The 15,308-nt window shown below is 39.3% G+C and overlaps 1 long non-coding RNA gene across 1 annotated transcript in view; it reads left to right on the top strand.

Annotated features, from left to right (window-relative positions):
* The window catches only part of LOC134203807 (uncharacterized), a 70,818-nt gene extending 58,825 nt beyond the window's left edge, over positions 1-11,993 (top strand). Inside the window, exon 2 of the long non-coding RNA XR_009977714.1 lies at positions 11,705-11,993. This is a non-coding gene — a long non-coding RNA (uncharacterized LOC134203807). The remainder of the gene's footprint in view (positions 1-11,704) is intronic.
* The last annotated feature ends 3,315 nt before the right edge of the window (positions 11,994-15,308 follow it).

Below are 15,308 nucleotides of genomic sequence, written 5' to 3'. Positions count from 1 at the left end.
AAGATGAATTTTACGCCAAAACTATATTTTTTAGAAAAAACTGTTGTTCTACAAAATTGTTCGAAATAGTAAGGCCATCATTATGGTTTTACCAAAAAATAGGGTGGCCCATCATATAAAAAAAATTAGGAAATATTTTTTTTATTTCTTGGAATATTGACATGTTATGTTCTACAAAATTGTAGCGTAGCTTATTCCAATCAATTTTGCTAAAAAAAATTTTTCTGTAGCTCTTAAGTTGGCTGATTTAGAGCAATGTTACCTAATTGGATTAGGGTGTACCTAAAAAAACAGTATTTTTGATCTATTTTTTTTTTGTTTTACATTTCTCGCAAAAGTCGTCTTCAGGTGACTTTTAGAGCTAAAAAAAATGCAACTTTTGATGGGTAAATATGCACAATATCTTTTTCCGATCAAAAGTTATAATCGTTTTTCTGTCAAAATTACATTTTTTTCATAAGTTGATATCTCCGGTTAGGGCAGACCAAAAAAATATGTTTACACGGCATTTGAAAGATAAATTAATATTCTTTATTATGTCAAAAAATTGGGGATATGTTATTTTTTTATCTCAAGTTTTACGAAATTTACTAAAACCATGTTTATTCAAATAAATTAATATAACTCGACAACGGAAAAAGATACAGACGATATTCTTATAGCAAAACACGCGTTATGAAAAGCCCCAAAAGTCTTCAGAAGATGACATTCGTGAGAAATGAAAAATAAAAAATCTACAGCTCTAACACTTTTTATAAGTTTTATCATCATCATCGTATTGCAAGATTTACGAGAAAAGATGCATTTTCGGTCTGCAGCATACTTTTAAGAAACAAAATTTGTTCTACAAAGTTGTTCTGGATACTTGGGCCCTTATTATAGAGTTACCGAAAAATAGGGTGGGCCATTTTATAAAAATGTAAAATTTAATTTTTTTTTTATTTTACGGAATATTGACATAAAATGTTCTACAAAGTAGTAGCGCAGCTTTCTCCAATCAACTTTGCTATTTAAACTTTTTATGTAGCTCTTAAGCTCACTTGTTTAGAGTAATTTTACTTACCAGGATTAGGGCGTCACTCAAAAAAAAAACAATATTTATGATGTGCTCATTTCATTTTTTATTTTTCACGGTTGTCATCTTCTGAAGACTTTTGGGGCTTTTCAAAACGCGTGTTTTGCTATAAGAATATCGTTTGTATCTTCTTCTGTTGTCGAGTTATATCAATTTATTTAAAATAAACATGATTTTAGTAAAATTGGTAAAACTTGTGAAAAAAAATAATATATCCCTAATTTTTTGACATATTAAAGAATACGAATTTCTATTTTAAATGCCGTGTAAATATATTTTTTTTGGTTTGCCCTAACCGGAGATATCGAAAAAAATGTAATTTTGACAGAAAAATAATTATAACTTTTGATCGGAAAAAGATATTGAGCACATTTGCCCATCAAAAGTTGCAATTTTTTGAGCTCTAAAAGTCACCTGAAGACGACTTTTTCGAGAAATCGGAAACAAAAAAATTAGATCAAAAATACTGTTTTTTTGAGGTACACCCTAATCCAATTAGGTAAAATTGCTCTAAATCAGCCAACTTAAGAGCTACAGAAAAAGTTTTTTTAGCAAAATTGATTGGAATGAGCTGCGCTACAACTTTGTAGAACATAACATGTCAATATTCTGAGAAATAAAAAAAATATTTTCTAATTTTTTTTATATGATGGGCCACCCTATTTTTTGGTAGAACCATAATGATGGCCTTACTATTTCGAACAATTTTGTAGAACAACAGTTTTTTTCTAAAAAATATAGTTTTGGCGTAAAATTCATCTTTCCGCGTAAATCTGTATCCTGGACCATAGTGCATTGTGCATGGAGGTCCATTTGGATCCAAAATTTCGTTCCAATCACAAAAACCCTAAATTCAATAGATTTTCAATCTTTCATCACCAAACGAAAGCTAGTTGTAGGTTCCTAGAATAAGCCTAGAATAATGATTCATCCAAATTGACCTCTCTCGTCCCCGGGGAACCTGAGCTAAAAAGATACTGTTTGAGCTTCTCTACTTGACTTCCTTGCGAATATGTGCTAGTTGTGCTAATTATTGCATTTCTTTTTGCTATCCTGTATGCGGCATTTCATAGCCATTTCATCTATTGAGTGTACGTAGGAAAGCTCTTCGGAACATCCGTAAAATTGTCAAATTCCTAATGTTTATCCCAGAGCTTCACGGATTTTTTGTAACCATTCATACGATCAAATTATGTGTGCTAAAGATAGGAAATAGAGTCATCAGGGCAAATATAAGCAAGCAGTCAAATTGAGAAGCTCAAACAGTATACCTTTAGTTAAGGTTCCCCAGGCACTAGAGAGGTCAATTTGGATAAACCCCCTGTAAGGCCCTGTTTATTCTAGGAACTACAGCTAGCTTTCGTTTGAGGACAAAAGATCGAGATTCAATTTTGAGTTATTATGATTGCGATGAAATCTTGGGTTGCCGCCACCACCCAAAATGACTCGGAATCACCGCCGTATGAAAATTGACCACGCCGACCATTTCAACTTTTTATTCAGTTTTATTTGAACCGGTGCCAGCGAAAGTGGTACATAAACCATTTTTGTCGATTTTGTGTTTTTTACACCAACTGCTTCTGTGAGCAAAGGTCTAGTAAGGGAATAACGAAAAAGTGATTTTTGACAACTAAATCTGAAGATATGCACTTTTTAATTTCTGGTATATATCACAATGGCCATTTCGTTGCCATGAAAAGTGGTACATGTGCAGTTCTACCCACTAAAATCAGCTTATTGAAAAGAAAATTTGACAACATGGATGTTTCCGCAACAGATATTAACTCTATTTTGAATTTCAAAATGGTTTACTGCCATTTAAAATAATTTTATAAATGTACATGTACCACTTTTACTGGCAACGATTTTCAGTTTCTGTTGCATTTTGTTCCCATTAATAGTGGTACATGTGCATTTTGTTCCAGCAAACTTGAAATTTGTCAAGAAACTCCGCATATTTCTCATTACAACCTTTAGGCACATTAGTCATAACACGTTGGTACAGTTGAGATGCAGAAAATTGCTAATTTGAATTTTATTTTCGAAGTTTTTGGAAAAATGCGTCCCCTGAAAAATTTACTGAATGTAACATGTACCACTTTCGCTGGCACCGGTTCATTTAGGATTTACACTAAACGTAAATCGCTAATCATTCTCCCGAATGGCATATCCTGTCGGAACATTGTCGTCTTAGAAAATGTCAACGGCGCCGCCTGGGATCGATTTCAGGCCTACTGGAGTGAGTAGAAAACACGTTTACCACTCAACAACCACCTTTTTTGCATTCTTTTTAATTTCTTTTTTACGCGTTTCTTTTTGGCACGATAAATGCGTTTGTGCTCAACGAGAAAAAATCAACTAAAATTTAATCTTTCAGAAAATGTGGGAATGTTTTCCAGGACTTTGCTCCTGAAATTTCTCCTAGAACACCGTCGGAGGTTTCTAGTAGAATCCATTTGGTGTTTTGGTCTGGATTTATTTTTCAGCATTTTAATTGAAATTTGTTTGTACATCCGGTATGTTTTTTAATTACTTAAGAGCTTCCCTCGAAATATTTCTACTTCTAGAATTTTTTTCTTTAATTAATCTAAACATCGCTAAACCTGAATATTATCACATTATGCAGAAGAAATGCCTAATTGATTAATGGTAATAGAAGTTATTGGCAAAGACAATCTGAAAATCCATATCAATACTTAAATTTTCCATTTTGAAACGGTTCGATATCTTTTCGAAAAAATGGTCATGGTCGTCATATGATACGTGTAAAGGAATTTTGATAAAATTGTCATAAAAATCTAATATGACAATTCGTAAAAAATATTTCTAATAAAACTCCACAGCCCCCCTCTTATTTACGCCAAAGACAATCATGCTGATCTAGGCACGAATTTGATTTTTCAGCATGAACCGCTCATATGAAATGAATCCGAAAGTATTTAGAACCCGAATACTGAAGTTAAACCTAATGTGATGATGAAAACCCGACTTAATCCACCGGTCTTAGTCTGGTAATAAATAAATAAATTCCTTCGGCAAATCTTTGAGTAATAATTTCAGAAATTAGTCGAGGAGCTCCTCCCAACATTCTAGCATAAAATTCAAAGAAACTCATGAGGAATTTCTGTACTCCTGAAGGTTTTTTAAAAGGAACTCCTGAAGGAATTTCCGACATGCTCAGATTTTTCCAAGAATTTCTTTGGACATTACTTCAAGATTTCTTTCAGAAATTCCTCAAAGAACTTCTTTGAAAAATCCTCCGGAAACAACTTCGGAAATAAATCTAAAAATCCCGTTTAAATTCCTCCGGATGTTCCTTCGAAAATTGAAAGAATGAATTTTAAGAATTACTTTGGAATCCACCTCAGGAGTTCTTTCGGGATTCAAAACTTTCTCCTGGATTTCTTTGGGAAATTCATTGAATCAGTCATTTAGAAAAACATTTACGAATTCCTTTAAAAAATTCTCTGGAAATACCTTTTGAAACACCTTTAGAAATACCTACGGAAAATATTTTGGTAATTCTTTCGGATATTCCTTCGAAAATTTCTTAGGGCAGCGGTTCTCAACCTTTTTCTTGAGAGGTACTCCTTTGAACTTTTGGATTCATTGAGGTATCCCCTATTTTTATCGTCGTAATGAAAATAAGCGTAGCTAATAAGTAACCCCTACTTTGGAAATTCGCGCAAAATTTTCAAAATTTCGCAGACAGCCAATTCAGAAAATCTGGAAATTCGCGGCAATTTCACGGTAAATTATATTTCGGAACAAAAAAATAAAAAAAGGCAATGTAGACTCCATATTTATTTAAATTGTTACGTTTATTAATTTTATTAATTGTTACGTTTATTAATTGGTACGTTGGGGGCAGCAGGGACTATGTCCAAGGGCTTGACGATCCCTCCCCAGGCCATCTGCGAGCTGTGGCGCCTGCCTAGGATGTGGTGGGGTTTGACAGTGGGCCCTGTTAAACCTCTATAAAAAGCTGCATGAATCCGCAAGTAGGCTCCGCCAAAGCGACCGTGTGCCGCTCAAAGCGCACAAGCCCAGTCCTGGTGTTAGGTGGGACGCTAAACAACCCTGACACGACGGCCCTCCGACGAGACAGGAGGTTTGCGCAGGCCCAATAAGCCGCCTTTAAAAACAACTATTACGAACGACATAGAAGATAATACGACTCGATATAATCGGCAAAGACCTAGGCGACGAATAAAGGATCACGATTGGAAGCTTGGAACATGGAACTGCAAGTCGCTAGGCTTCGCAGGTTGCGACAGGATAATCTACGATGAATTACATCCCCGCAACTTCGATGTCGTAGCGCTGCAAGAAATCTGCTGGACAGGACAGAAAGTGTGGAAAAGCGGGCATCGAGCGGCTACCTTCTACCAAAGCTGTGGCACTACCAACGAGCTGGGAACTGGCTTCATAGTGCTGGGAAAGATGCGCCAACGCGTGATTGGGTGGCAGCCAATCAACGCAAGGATGTGCAAGCTGAGGATGAAAGGCCGTTTCTTCAACTATAGCATCATCAACGTGCACTGCCCACACGAAGGGAGATCCGACGACGAGAAAGAAGCGTTCTATGCACAGCTGGAGCAGACATACGATGGATGCCCACTGCAGGACCTCAAAATCGTCATCAGTGACATGAACGCTCAGGTAGGAAGGGAGGAAATGTATAGACCGGTCATCGGACCGGATAGTCTGCATACCGTATCAAACGACAACGGCCAACGATGCATAAACTTTGCAGCCTCCCGCGGAATGGTAGTCCGAAGCTCTTTCTTCCCCCGCAAGAATATCCACAAGGCCACATGGAAATCACCTAAGCAAGTAACGGAAAACCAAATCGACCACGTTCTAATCGACGGTAAATTCTTCTCCGACATCACGAACGTACGCACTTACTCGTTGTAGTATGCCTGCGCTCAAAACTCTCGACGGTGACCAACACGCGTCGGAGTCGTCCGCCGTGGCTAAACATTGGGCGGCTACAAGACGGTAGACTAGCCCAAGACTACGCGCAGCAGCTGGAAGTGGCACTCCCAACGGAAGAGCGGCTAGGCGCAGCATCTCTTGAAGATGGCTGGAGAGATATTCGATCCGCCATTGGAAGCACCGCAACCGCTGCACTAGGCACGGTGGCTCCGGATCAGAGAAACGACTGGTATGACGGCGAATGTAAGCAGTTAGTTGAGGAGAAGAATGCAGCATGGGCGAGATTGCTGCAACACCGCACGAGGGCGAACGAGGCACGATACGAACGGGCGCGGAACAGACAAAACTCGATTTCGGAGGAAAAAGCGCCAGCAGGAAGATCGAGACCGTGAAGAGACGGAGGAACTGTACCGCGCTAATAACGCCCGAAAGTTGTATGAGAAGTTGAACCGTTTAAGTAAGGGCCACGAGCCACAGCCCGATATGTGTAAGGACATAAACGGGAACCTTCTTACAAACGAGCGTGAGGTGATCCAAAGGTGGCGGCAGTACTACGAAGAGCACCTGAATGGCGATGTGGCAGATAACGGTGGCGATATGGTAATGAACCTAGGAGCACGCGCGCAGGATATGCGACTTCCGGCGCCGAATCTCCAGGATATCCAGGAGGAGATCGGCCGGCTGAAAAACAACAAAGCCCCTGGAGTCGACCAACTACCGTTTAAACACGGTGGTGAGGCACTGGCTAGAGCGCTGCACTGGTTCATTATTAAGGTTTGGGAGGATGAGGTTCTACCGCAGGAGTGGATGGAAGGTGTCGTGTGTCCCATCTACAAAAAGGGCGATAAGCTGGATTGTAGCAACTACCGCGCAATCACATTGCTGAACGCCGCCTACAAGGTACTCTCCCAAATTTTATGCCGCCGACTAACACCAATTGCAAGAGAGTTCGTGGGGCAGTACCAGGCGGGATTTATGGGTGAACGCTCTACCACAGACCAGGTGTTCGCCATACGCCAGGTATTGCAGCAATGCCGTGAATACAACGTGCCCACACATCATCTATTTATCGACTTCAAAGCCGCATATGATACAATCGATCGGGACCAGCTATGGCAGCTAATGCACGAAAACGGATTTCCGGATAAACTGATACGGTTGATCAAGGCGACGATGGATCGGGTGATGTGCGTAGTTCGAGTTTCAGGGGCATTCTCGAGTCCCTTCGAAACCCGTAGAGGGTTACGGCAAGGTGATGGTCTTTCGTGTCTGCTATTCAACATCGCTTTGGAGGGAGTAATACGAAGGGCAGGGATTGACACGAGTTGTACGATTTTCACGAAGTCCGTCCAGTTATTTGGTTTCGCCGACGACATTGATATCATGGCACGTAACTTTGAGAGGATGAAGGAAGCCTACATCAGACTGAAAAGCGAAGCTAAACAGATTGGACTAGTCATCAGCACGTCGAAGATGAAGTACATGATAGGAAGAGGCTCAAGAGAGGTCAATGTAAGCCACCCACCACTAGTTTCTATCGGTGGTGACGAAATCGAGGTGTTGAAGAATTCGTGTACTTGGGCTCACTGGTGACCGCCGACCAGTGACCGGTGACCGGTGACCGGTGACCAGCAGAGAAATTCGAAGGCCCATAGTGGCTGGAAATCGTACGTACTTTGAACTCCGTAAGACGCTCCGATCGAATAGAGTTCGCCGCCGTACCAAACTGACTATCTACAAAACGCTTATAAGACCGGTAGTTCTCTACAGACACGAGACCTGGACGATGCTCGTGGAGGACCAACGCGCACTGGGAGTTTTTGTGTTGTATGGTGTGGTGCAGATGGCGGACGGTACGTGGAGGAGGCGAATGAACCACGAGTTGCATCAGCTGTTGGGAGAACCATCCATCGTTCACACCGCGAAAATCGGAAGACTGCGGTGACGTAGCCAGAATGTCGGACAATAATCCGGTGAAAATGGTTCTCGACAACGACCCGACGGGAACAAGAAGGCGAGGTGCACAGCGGGCAAGGTGGATCGATCAGGTGGAGGACGATTTGCGGACCCTCCGCAGACTGCGTGGTTGGCGAAGTACAGCCATGGACCGAGCTGAATGGAGAAGACTTTTATGTGCAGCACAGGCCACTCCGGCCTTAGTCTGATAATAAATAAATAAATACGTTTATTAATTTCAAATTATTTTTTTTATTATTTCTTTGTATTACTGGCCAAAAGCACTTGGTTGTTCAATTTTTTTCCGTCAACTTTTGGCGCTGGGAAGTTGATTAAATTGTACTGGTTGACACTACGTTCAGCATCTACCGAGTTTCCAGGAATAGACAGATATTTCACCGCTATAAGAGCTTTTCTCGGTTTGCAAACCAAAACGTGAGTGGATCGGCATTTTCCTGTATTTCCGTTGATTGCACATTCTGAAATTCCATCGAACAGGTCATCAACAGACAAAAACTTCGCTAGCTGCGAATGCAGTAATCGGACCAATCGTAGAAGCTTTAAACCCGGTTGGCAGAATCGCGAGGTATCGCAATCGATTAATTCTCTTATTTAGGATAAACTTTCCTAAGGAATCCATATATTTTACGTTTCTAACTATTTTTAAAATTTGAAACAAAAACAAAATTGTTTTTCAATTTAATTTTAACTCAACATTCGACCAATTTCGGACTTTGCACTTAAAAAAAATCGGGAAGTCAAAAAATGCGTTGTTTGTCGAGTTGGTATTAACTAGGTCAAGAAATCGACTGAGGCAATAGATTGGAATAAAATTTTGACGGGAATTGCTGATTTCGCGGTTTATCGCGAAAATGTTTAAATTTCGCGGCTTCCGCGAAATTGCGAATTTCCACCACCCCTACTAATAGGATATATAGAAGACGGACCTTAGAACTAAAGTAATAAATGGCTTTCCATTATTCACATGGTTTCTATGGTAAAAAGTTTTTTTGAAATTGTTCCGTTAAACTTTCCAATTTAAATTGAGCTTGTACATCAATCTTCCAAGCCTGTTGAAATAACGCTTCCGAGTCTCTTGATAGGAGGTCTTCGACCCTCTTGAAAGTAAAGCTTCTGAGAATCGTTGAAGGAGGCTTTCAAGCCCCAAAAAAAGACTTACTCATATGTGACCAGATTTAGTCACAATCAAGTTGCTGCAACCATTTCTGATCAACTTGTGCTGCTTGGGAAAGAAACTTCCGATTATCTTAGAAGGATGCTTTCAAACCTCATGAAAGAAGGCTTTCGACCCTCTTGAAAGGATGCTTCTAAGCCTCTTGAAAAGAGAATCTTAAAAGAAGGCTTCCAAGGAGGCATCTGAACTATTTCGAATGAGCTTCTAAGGCTCTTGAAGAAGGCTTCTGAGTCTCTCGAAAGCCTCCTTTTTCTCCCTTCTTGAATGGATGCTTCCGCGCTTCTCGGAAGGGGCTTACGAGCCTATTGGAATAAGGCTTCTGAAACTCTGGAAATAAGGCTTCCGAGTGTTTTGAATGGAGGACTCTGAACCATTTGGAAGGGGCCTCTAAGGATCTTAAAAGAAGACCTCTGAGCCTTAATAATGAAAAGCATCCGAGCCTCTTGAAAGAAGGCTCTTTATATTCTTCAAAGGAGGCTTCATAGTTTTTTGAAAGCAGCCTTTTGATCCTCTTAAAGAAGGCTTTTAAGAATCTTGAATGGAGGCTTCCAAGAAAGGCGTACAAGTCCCTTAAAGCAAGATTCCCGAGCGTCTTGAAAGGAGTTCCCGAGCTTCTTGAAAGAAGGCTTCTGATACTTTTGAAAGGAGTTCGCTAAGGCTCTTGAAAGGAGAACTTTATAACCATTTATTCACGGAAAATGCGATTTAAGCCAAATATGGGGACAATTTCATCAACTTTTTGGACAAAATTTTGCGACCTCCCAGCTTCCCGGATTTGAACCCTCTTAACTTTCGTGTTTGATCCTTTATTCTGGTAAAGCTGTACGAATACAGTCAGTAACTTGGACCAGTTCTAGTAATTCTCAAAATCTGGAACGAAATGCCCATGCAGACCGTGCATGCCGCTTGCGATGGGTTTTAGAAACGTTTGAAGCTCGTGAAAAAGTACAAAATAGCGATCATTCCAAAAGAAATGTTGTATAATGTTGTAAAATGAAATGTATAAACAATACTTCTAATGAAATGGAACCGGGAAAACAAATAATTTAATCTAAATTTTTAAACATTTTTTTGAAAGTGTATTCGAACTGTATAATAAAATTTCAGAGAAAAAATTAAATTTGATGAGTCACATATCCTATCGTGCCCTAGTTTAAATCTGCTTTAGATCGCGGATATGTACTCAATAAATAATATTCAATAAATAAATATTGATGCAAACGATGTAACGAAAAGCAAGCCTTGTGTACACAAATTGTAGTTTGTAGGAATCATTCACAAGAAAAACTGTTTCAAACTGCTAGCTGAGCTTTATATAAAAAATAAATATTCACCCATAAAGTATATAATAGTACAACATTCAAGTAGTATAAAATAAGAATGATTATTCATGCTTCGAAATAACGTACAACTTTGAAATCGAAGTTTACTTTATATCGAATTTTACATGTACTAATATTATTCGGTTTTTAACCACAACTTGTCCTAATACCCACCGCAAATTTACGGTTCTGAACCTATCTTCGAAAAACCCGGAATATCTACGGTATACAATGGCTAAGGTCAGTACCATGAACATATCTTGAAAACACATTGAATTTTTAGCTCAGGCATCCCTGATTAGTTAAAATCGGATAATAATTGATATAGTTATATCAAAAAATATTTTAATTACAAGATAAATATTGTCGCTGTCGTCGCTGTCCGGAACATCTTTTGCTGGCGAGGATCTTCTTCTTCTTATTGGCATTACATCCCCACAATGGGACAGAGCCGCCTCGCAGCTTAGTGTTCATTAAGCACTTCCACAGTTATTAACTGCGAGGTTTCTAAGCCAGGTTACCATTTTTGCATTCGTATATCATGAGGCTAACACGATGATACTTTTATGCCCAGGGAAGTCGAGACAATTTCCAATCCGAAAATTGCCTAGACCGACACCGGGAATCGAACCCAGCCACCCTCAGCATGGTCTTGCTTTGTAGCCGCGCGTCTTACCGCACGGCTAAGGAGGGCTGGCGAGGATAGGGGATCTAAATGTCAATGAAGGAAAAATACATACGATTTGACAGTTAGGTACCACACATGTTCCGGACAGCAGAACAAAGGGAACCGAAGCGACAATCTTTATCTGGTAACTAAAACATCTTTTGTACAATACATCTAATTATTCCCAAAATTTGCCTATCCCAGTTATTTTGGACATCTCTGTACGTCTAAGTTTGGACAGAATTATATAAACAAAATTCGAATTTTTTAGCTGAATTTCTGAGGCTTCGAGATCAATAAGGAAACCAACAGCTTACAAACACGTGTGGTGCGCCTAAGATAGTTCTCTATCACATTAGTCATGCAACAGCTTGTAAATCATCCCCTCACTACCTCACGAACAGTTTTGTATGAATTTCGATAATGTCCATCATATTACGATAGCTTATGAGTTTAAGCTATCGCTACCATCATCGTATCGTGTGCTCGTCGTTGTTGTGCTCTGCCTAATCTTATATTTCCCTTCCTATGCTCCCTCCCTTCTACAGAGATCTCCAGATGCGCCTCATTCACCGATCGGAACTCGCCGCGTACGGAACGGATGAAAAGTGTCGCGCAGTTAAGACGCCGAGAACGTCGCCGTAGCATTCCCCGTGCTCTGTCTTGGGTGTTACGAATGGTGGAAACATATTAAATGCAATCAAACAGCCAAAGAGAATCGAATCCCAAAGTGTTTGTTCTAAAAATACAGCAGAGGTGATTGTGGTAAAAATAAGTTTACAAATGTGGAAAAATCATTCCAACTGCTGAATAGAGGGTAGAGAAGATTTTTTTTTGTGAATAAAAGTGAGAATTGAAGAGAGTGGTCAAGTCGGTATACATAATACGGTGCCGGTGTCCATAAGCAGACAGGATGCCCATGAAAGAATGGATCTACCGGCTGCAGCCGGTGCAGCTGTATATCGTGCTTGTGCTGTCGATTATGTACTTTCTGGTACAACTTTTTCTAAGCCACATCTCGCATGCACTGGTGCTGCTCGTGGATTCCTATCACATGCTGTGCAACATTATCGCCCTATCTGGATGCCTTCTGACGATCAAGGTGAGTTTGTGTTATTCAAGAGGATCGATTCTCGATTATCAAATGTTTTGCGTAATAAATTTAAATTTACGAAGGGAACCGCATCACAATGAATTGTACAATTTAAGAAATTCAAAGGTTGGGGCAAAACATATTCATATTGGAATAAAATAAATGCAATTTTGAACTACTGGCAAGAAATCTACTTTGATGACTAATCAAAACAAAACGTTTCAAATTCAATTAACTATGTGTACAGACGTATGGTTGTTTTCATTTCATATAATCTGTACAGTGATGTTGTTTAAAACACCACAACCATTCAGCTACCTATTTAAGAATATTTCCATCAATATTCCTACTAGGTCTTCGGACATACTGATACGATGGGAAACAGTTTGATCAAATGTATGTAGGAAGCGATAGGATGCGATAAGATGATTCAGCCTAAAAAACTCATAAGAGTGTGATATTTGGTCACAAAATTGGAATTTTACGACCAACGGCTCGTCGCTTGAATTTTTTCTCAATTCGTTGGAGTCTTCCTCATTTCGATTTGTGCAAATGATGTAGAATATCTGGTAATTTTCATAATCCTTATATTTGATTTATTCATGGCGCCTCTAAATGATGACCACAGCAAATAAATAACCAAAATGTTGTATTGAAGGCTCAGATCTACATATGTATATAAATGGATATGAGTTTGGGTTTTGTGTGCCATGATTTAAATCGCGAACGGATTGACCGATTTGCAAGATTTCTTTTTTATTCTATTCGTCTTGAGCTTCGCAGTGTTCACATAGATGAAGATGGAAAAATCAACCTTGGAACTGCTAGCCGTTTTGCATTTGAACAACTAATCCAAGTGGCTATGTGGCTATAGCATTGCCGAAATTCAAAAGAATAGTCGAAAATTCTACTACTCTTATTTCCGATAATTTATCTCATTACCTTTATTATTCAACTGAATCAAATATGTAGCATACGGCGCAGATTCATCAATATTCCAACATCGTTCCGAATCAAATGGTGTATGAAACTGATTCACCAAAGAATACGGCATCGGCCAAACCAATCACCCACATCCACGAACGGCGGCAGTTTGTGCCATTGAAAACGAAATTGATTGTCACAAAGGCTATCGACTGACATTATGGCCCCCGGTAATAGTCATTGACTGCCATTATTAGCATCTCTATCCGGCTGGCTGGACATGGGCAGCTCGCAGTCGACATCGTACAATGTCCACTTATTGGTAATAATGAGGCGCTTCCCGATTCAGCACACAGAGGTAAACATCAGCAGCGTGCTACCTTATGATTGTCAATATCGTGATCCAGCGTGTTTCGATTATTGTCCGATTATCCCTATGTGAGTTATCGCATAAGTTGGCCGGCCGGTCCGATTTTAATTATTCGGTGCTATAGAACCCATCTGGTCGGAAAAATGCAAACTAATTCTTCATTCACGGCTCTTAGAATAACAATTATTCAGCTACCTTTGTGCAACTTTCGCGCATGTTTACAATAATCTGGGAAGATCATCGTTGGTCGACGTTTCGTAAACAGTGTGAGGGAAATAATAAATGCCTGCCAAGATAATGATATGCGCTGTTTGACGGATAACTGTAATTAACACCATTATAGCCATATGCTAATAAAATCTTGGTTAGCGTAAATCAGTAACCAGGCAAATAGTCTAGACTTGAATATACGACAGCTGGCGTGGAATCGATTTGCTTTAATGTTATAATAATTTAATACTTGTCAGTTTAATTGAATATGTTTATAGCGTATAGATAGTACCCATCGTCAATGATCGCTTTCTAGAAAAAAAATCAAGCAGATGATTCGTTTGCAGTTTTGATAGGGACAGATTGATAGACTTGTTCCCTTCGGATGCTTGTTATACTATATGGCTAATTGTATAGCTACAGCGTCGTTACACTTGAGCCTGGCGTATTGCTAGTAGTGCTCCAGTTTCACCCATCACCCATACGAAGGTCTGAGTGACCAACCCACTGAAGTTTGCCATGTTTTATACAATTTACATTTTTTCTTGTGCACTTCATACCGATCGTGATACATGCGCACGAATCACACAATATTTTCTAGGTTCCTGCCGAGCATTGTACGCAGCACTTTACGCTCTAAAATCCCGCTTTCGTCCACGTCCAGATATGGTCAAATGGCCCACTCTGGGTAACCACGGTAAAGCTATTTTAACCCTTTCATGACTACTTTTTTTACATTGGTTGAAGGTACATATTTGGGTTTTTCCGCTCGATCCTGCCAGACTAGTAGGGGAAGGTGAGGAGACTTGATCCCCGGGGAGAATTGATCACCCCCTGTTTTGTCGAGAACTAAAGTAGTTTTGTTCTAGCGTATTTTTTAGATATAGTATTATGTGGTGAGTTATTTTTTGGATTGACAACCTTATTTATTCTGCAGGTTATGATTTTTTATAGGCCACGCAAAATTTTATCAACATTTCATAACAATGACCAAATACTTTCGTTTTTCACAGCACAAAGCTATAAATATGTTTAATGATCTGTACTGATGAAAATGTCAACATTCCATCAAAGTTTAAGGATATTTGGATTTGAAGTTATTGCCTCAATATGGGGACACTTGATCCCCCATTAGTCACCCATACAAACATTAGACGAAAAAATTCAAAAAAATATAAACCTGTTCTCAGGCTTCTAATTTTTTGTAGATTTGACAGATTTGATGAAGGGTTGGCAGGGAATATTATTTATTGCGCAGATATCATAGAAAGGGGATCAGGTCTCCCCAAATTTTAAAATTGCATGTGTAGTCGAATTCAATAACAAAGATCGTTCATGTATACGCACAGCTAATCGAAAATTCCAAGTATTCCGAAGGAAAAAAAATAAAAATCTGAGGGCACCTTTCTAATTTTATCAAAGCAAGTTCTTGGAGAGAGATCATTTGCCACCAAATATTTTAGAAGTCGATTTTTAACAGCACTCCAAAAAATCGATTGTGTATCAATAACAACAATAATTTAAGGACTGTAATACATCAGTAAAGTTAATTACT

Source organism: Armigeres subalbatus, unplaced genomic scaffold (genome assembly GCF_024139115.2).
Source record: "Armigeres subalbatus isolate Guangzhou_Male unplaced genomic scaffold, GZ_Asu_2 Contig245, whole genome shotgun sequence".
Classification (NCBI taxonomy): Eukaryota; Metazoa; Arthropoda; class Insecta; order Diptera; family Culicidae; genus Armigeres; species Armigeres subalbatus.
This window is presented reverse-complemented; position numbering and strand designations above follow the sequence as displayed.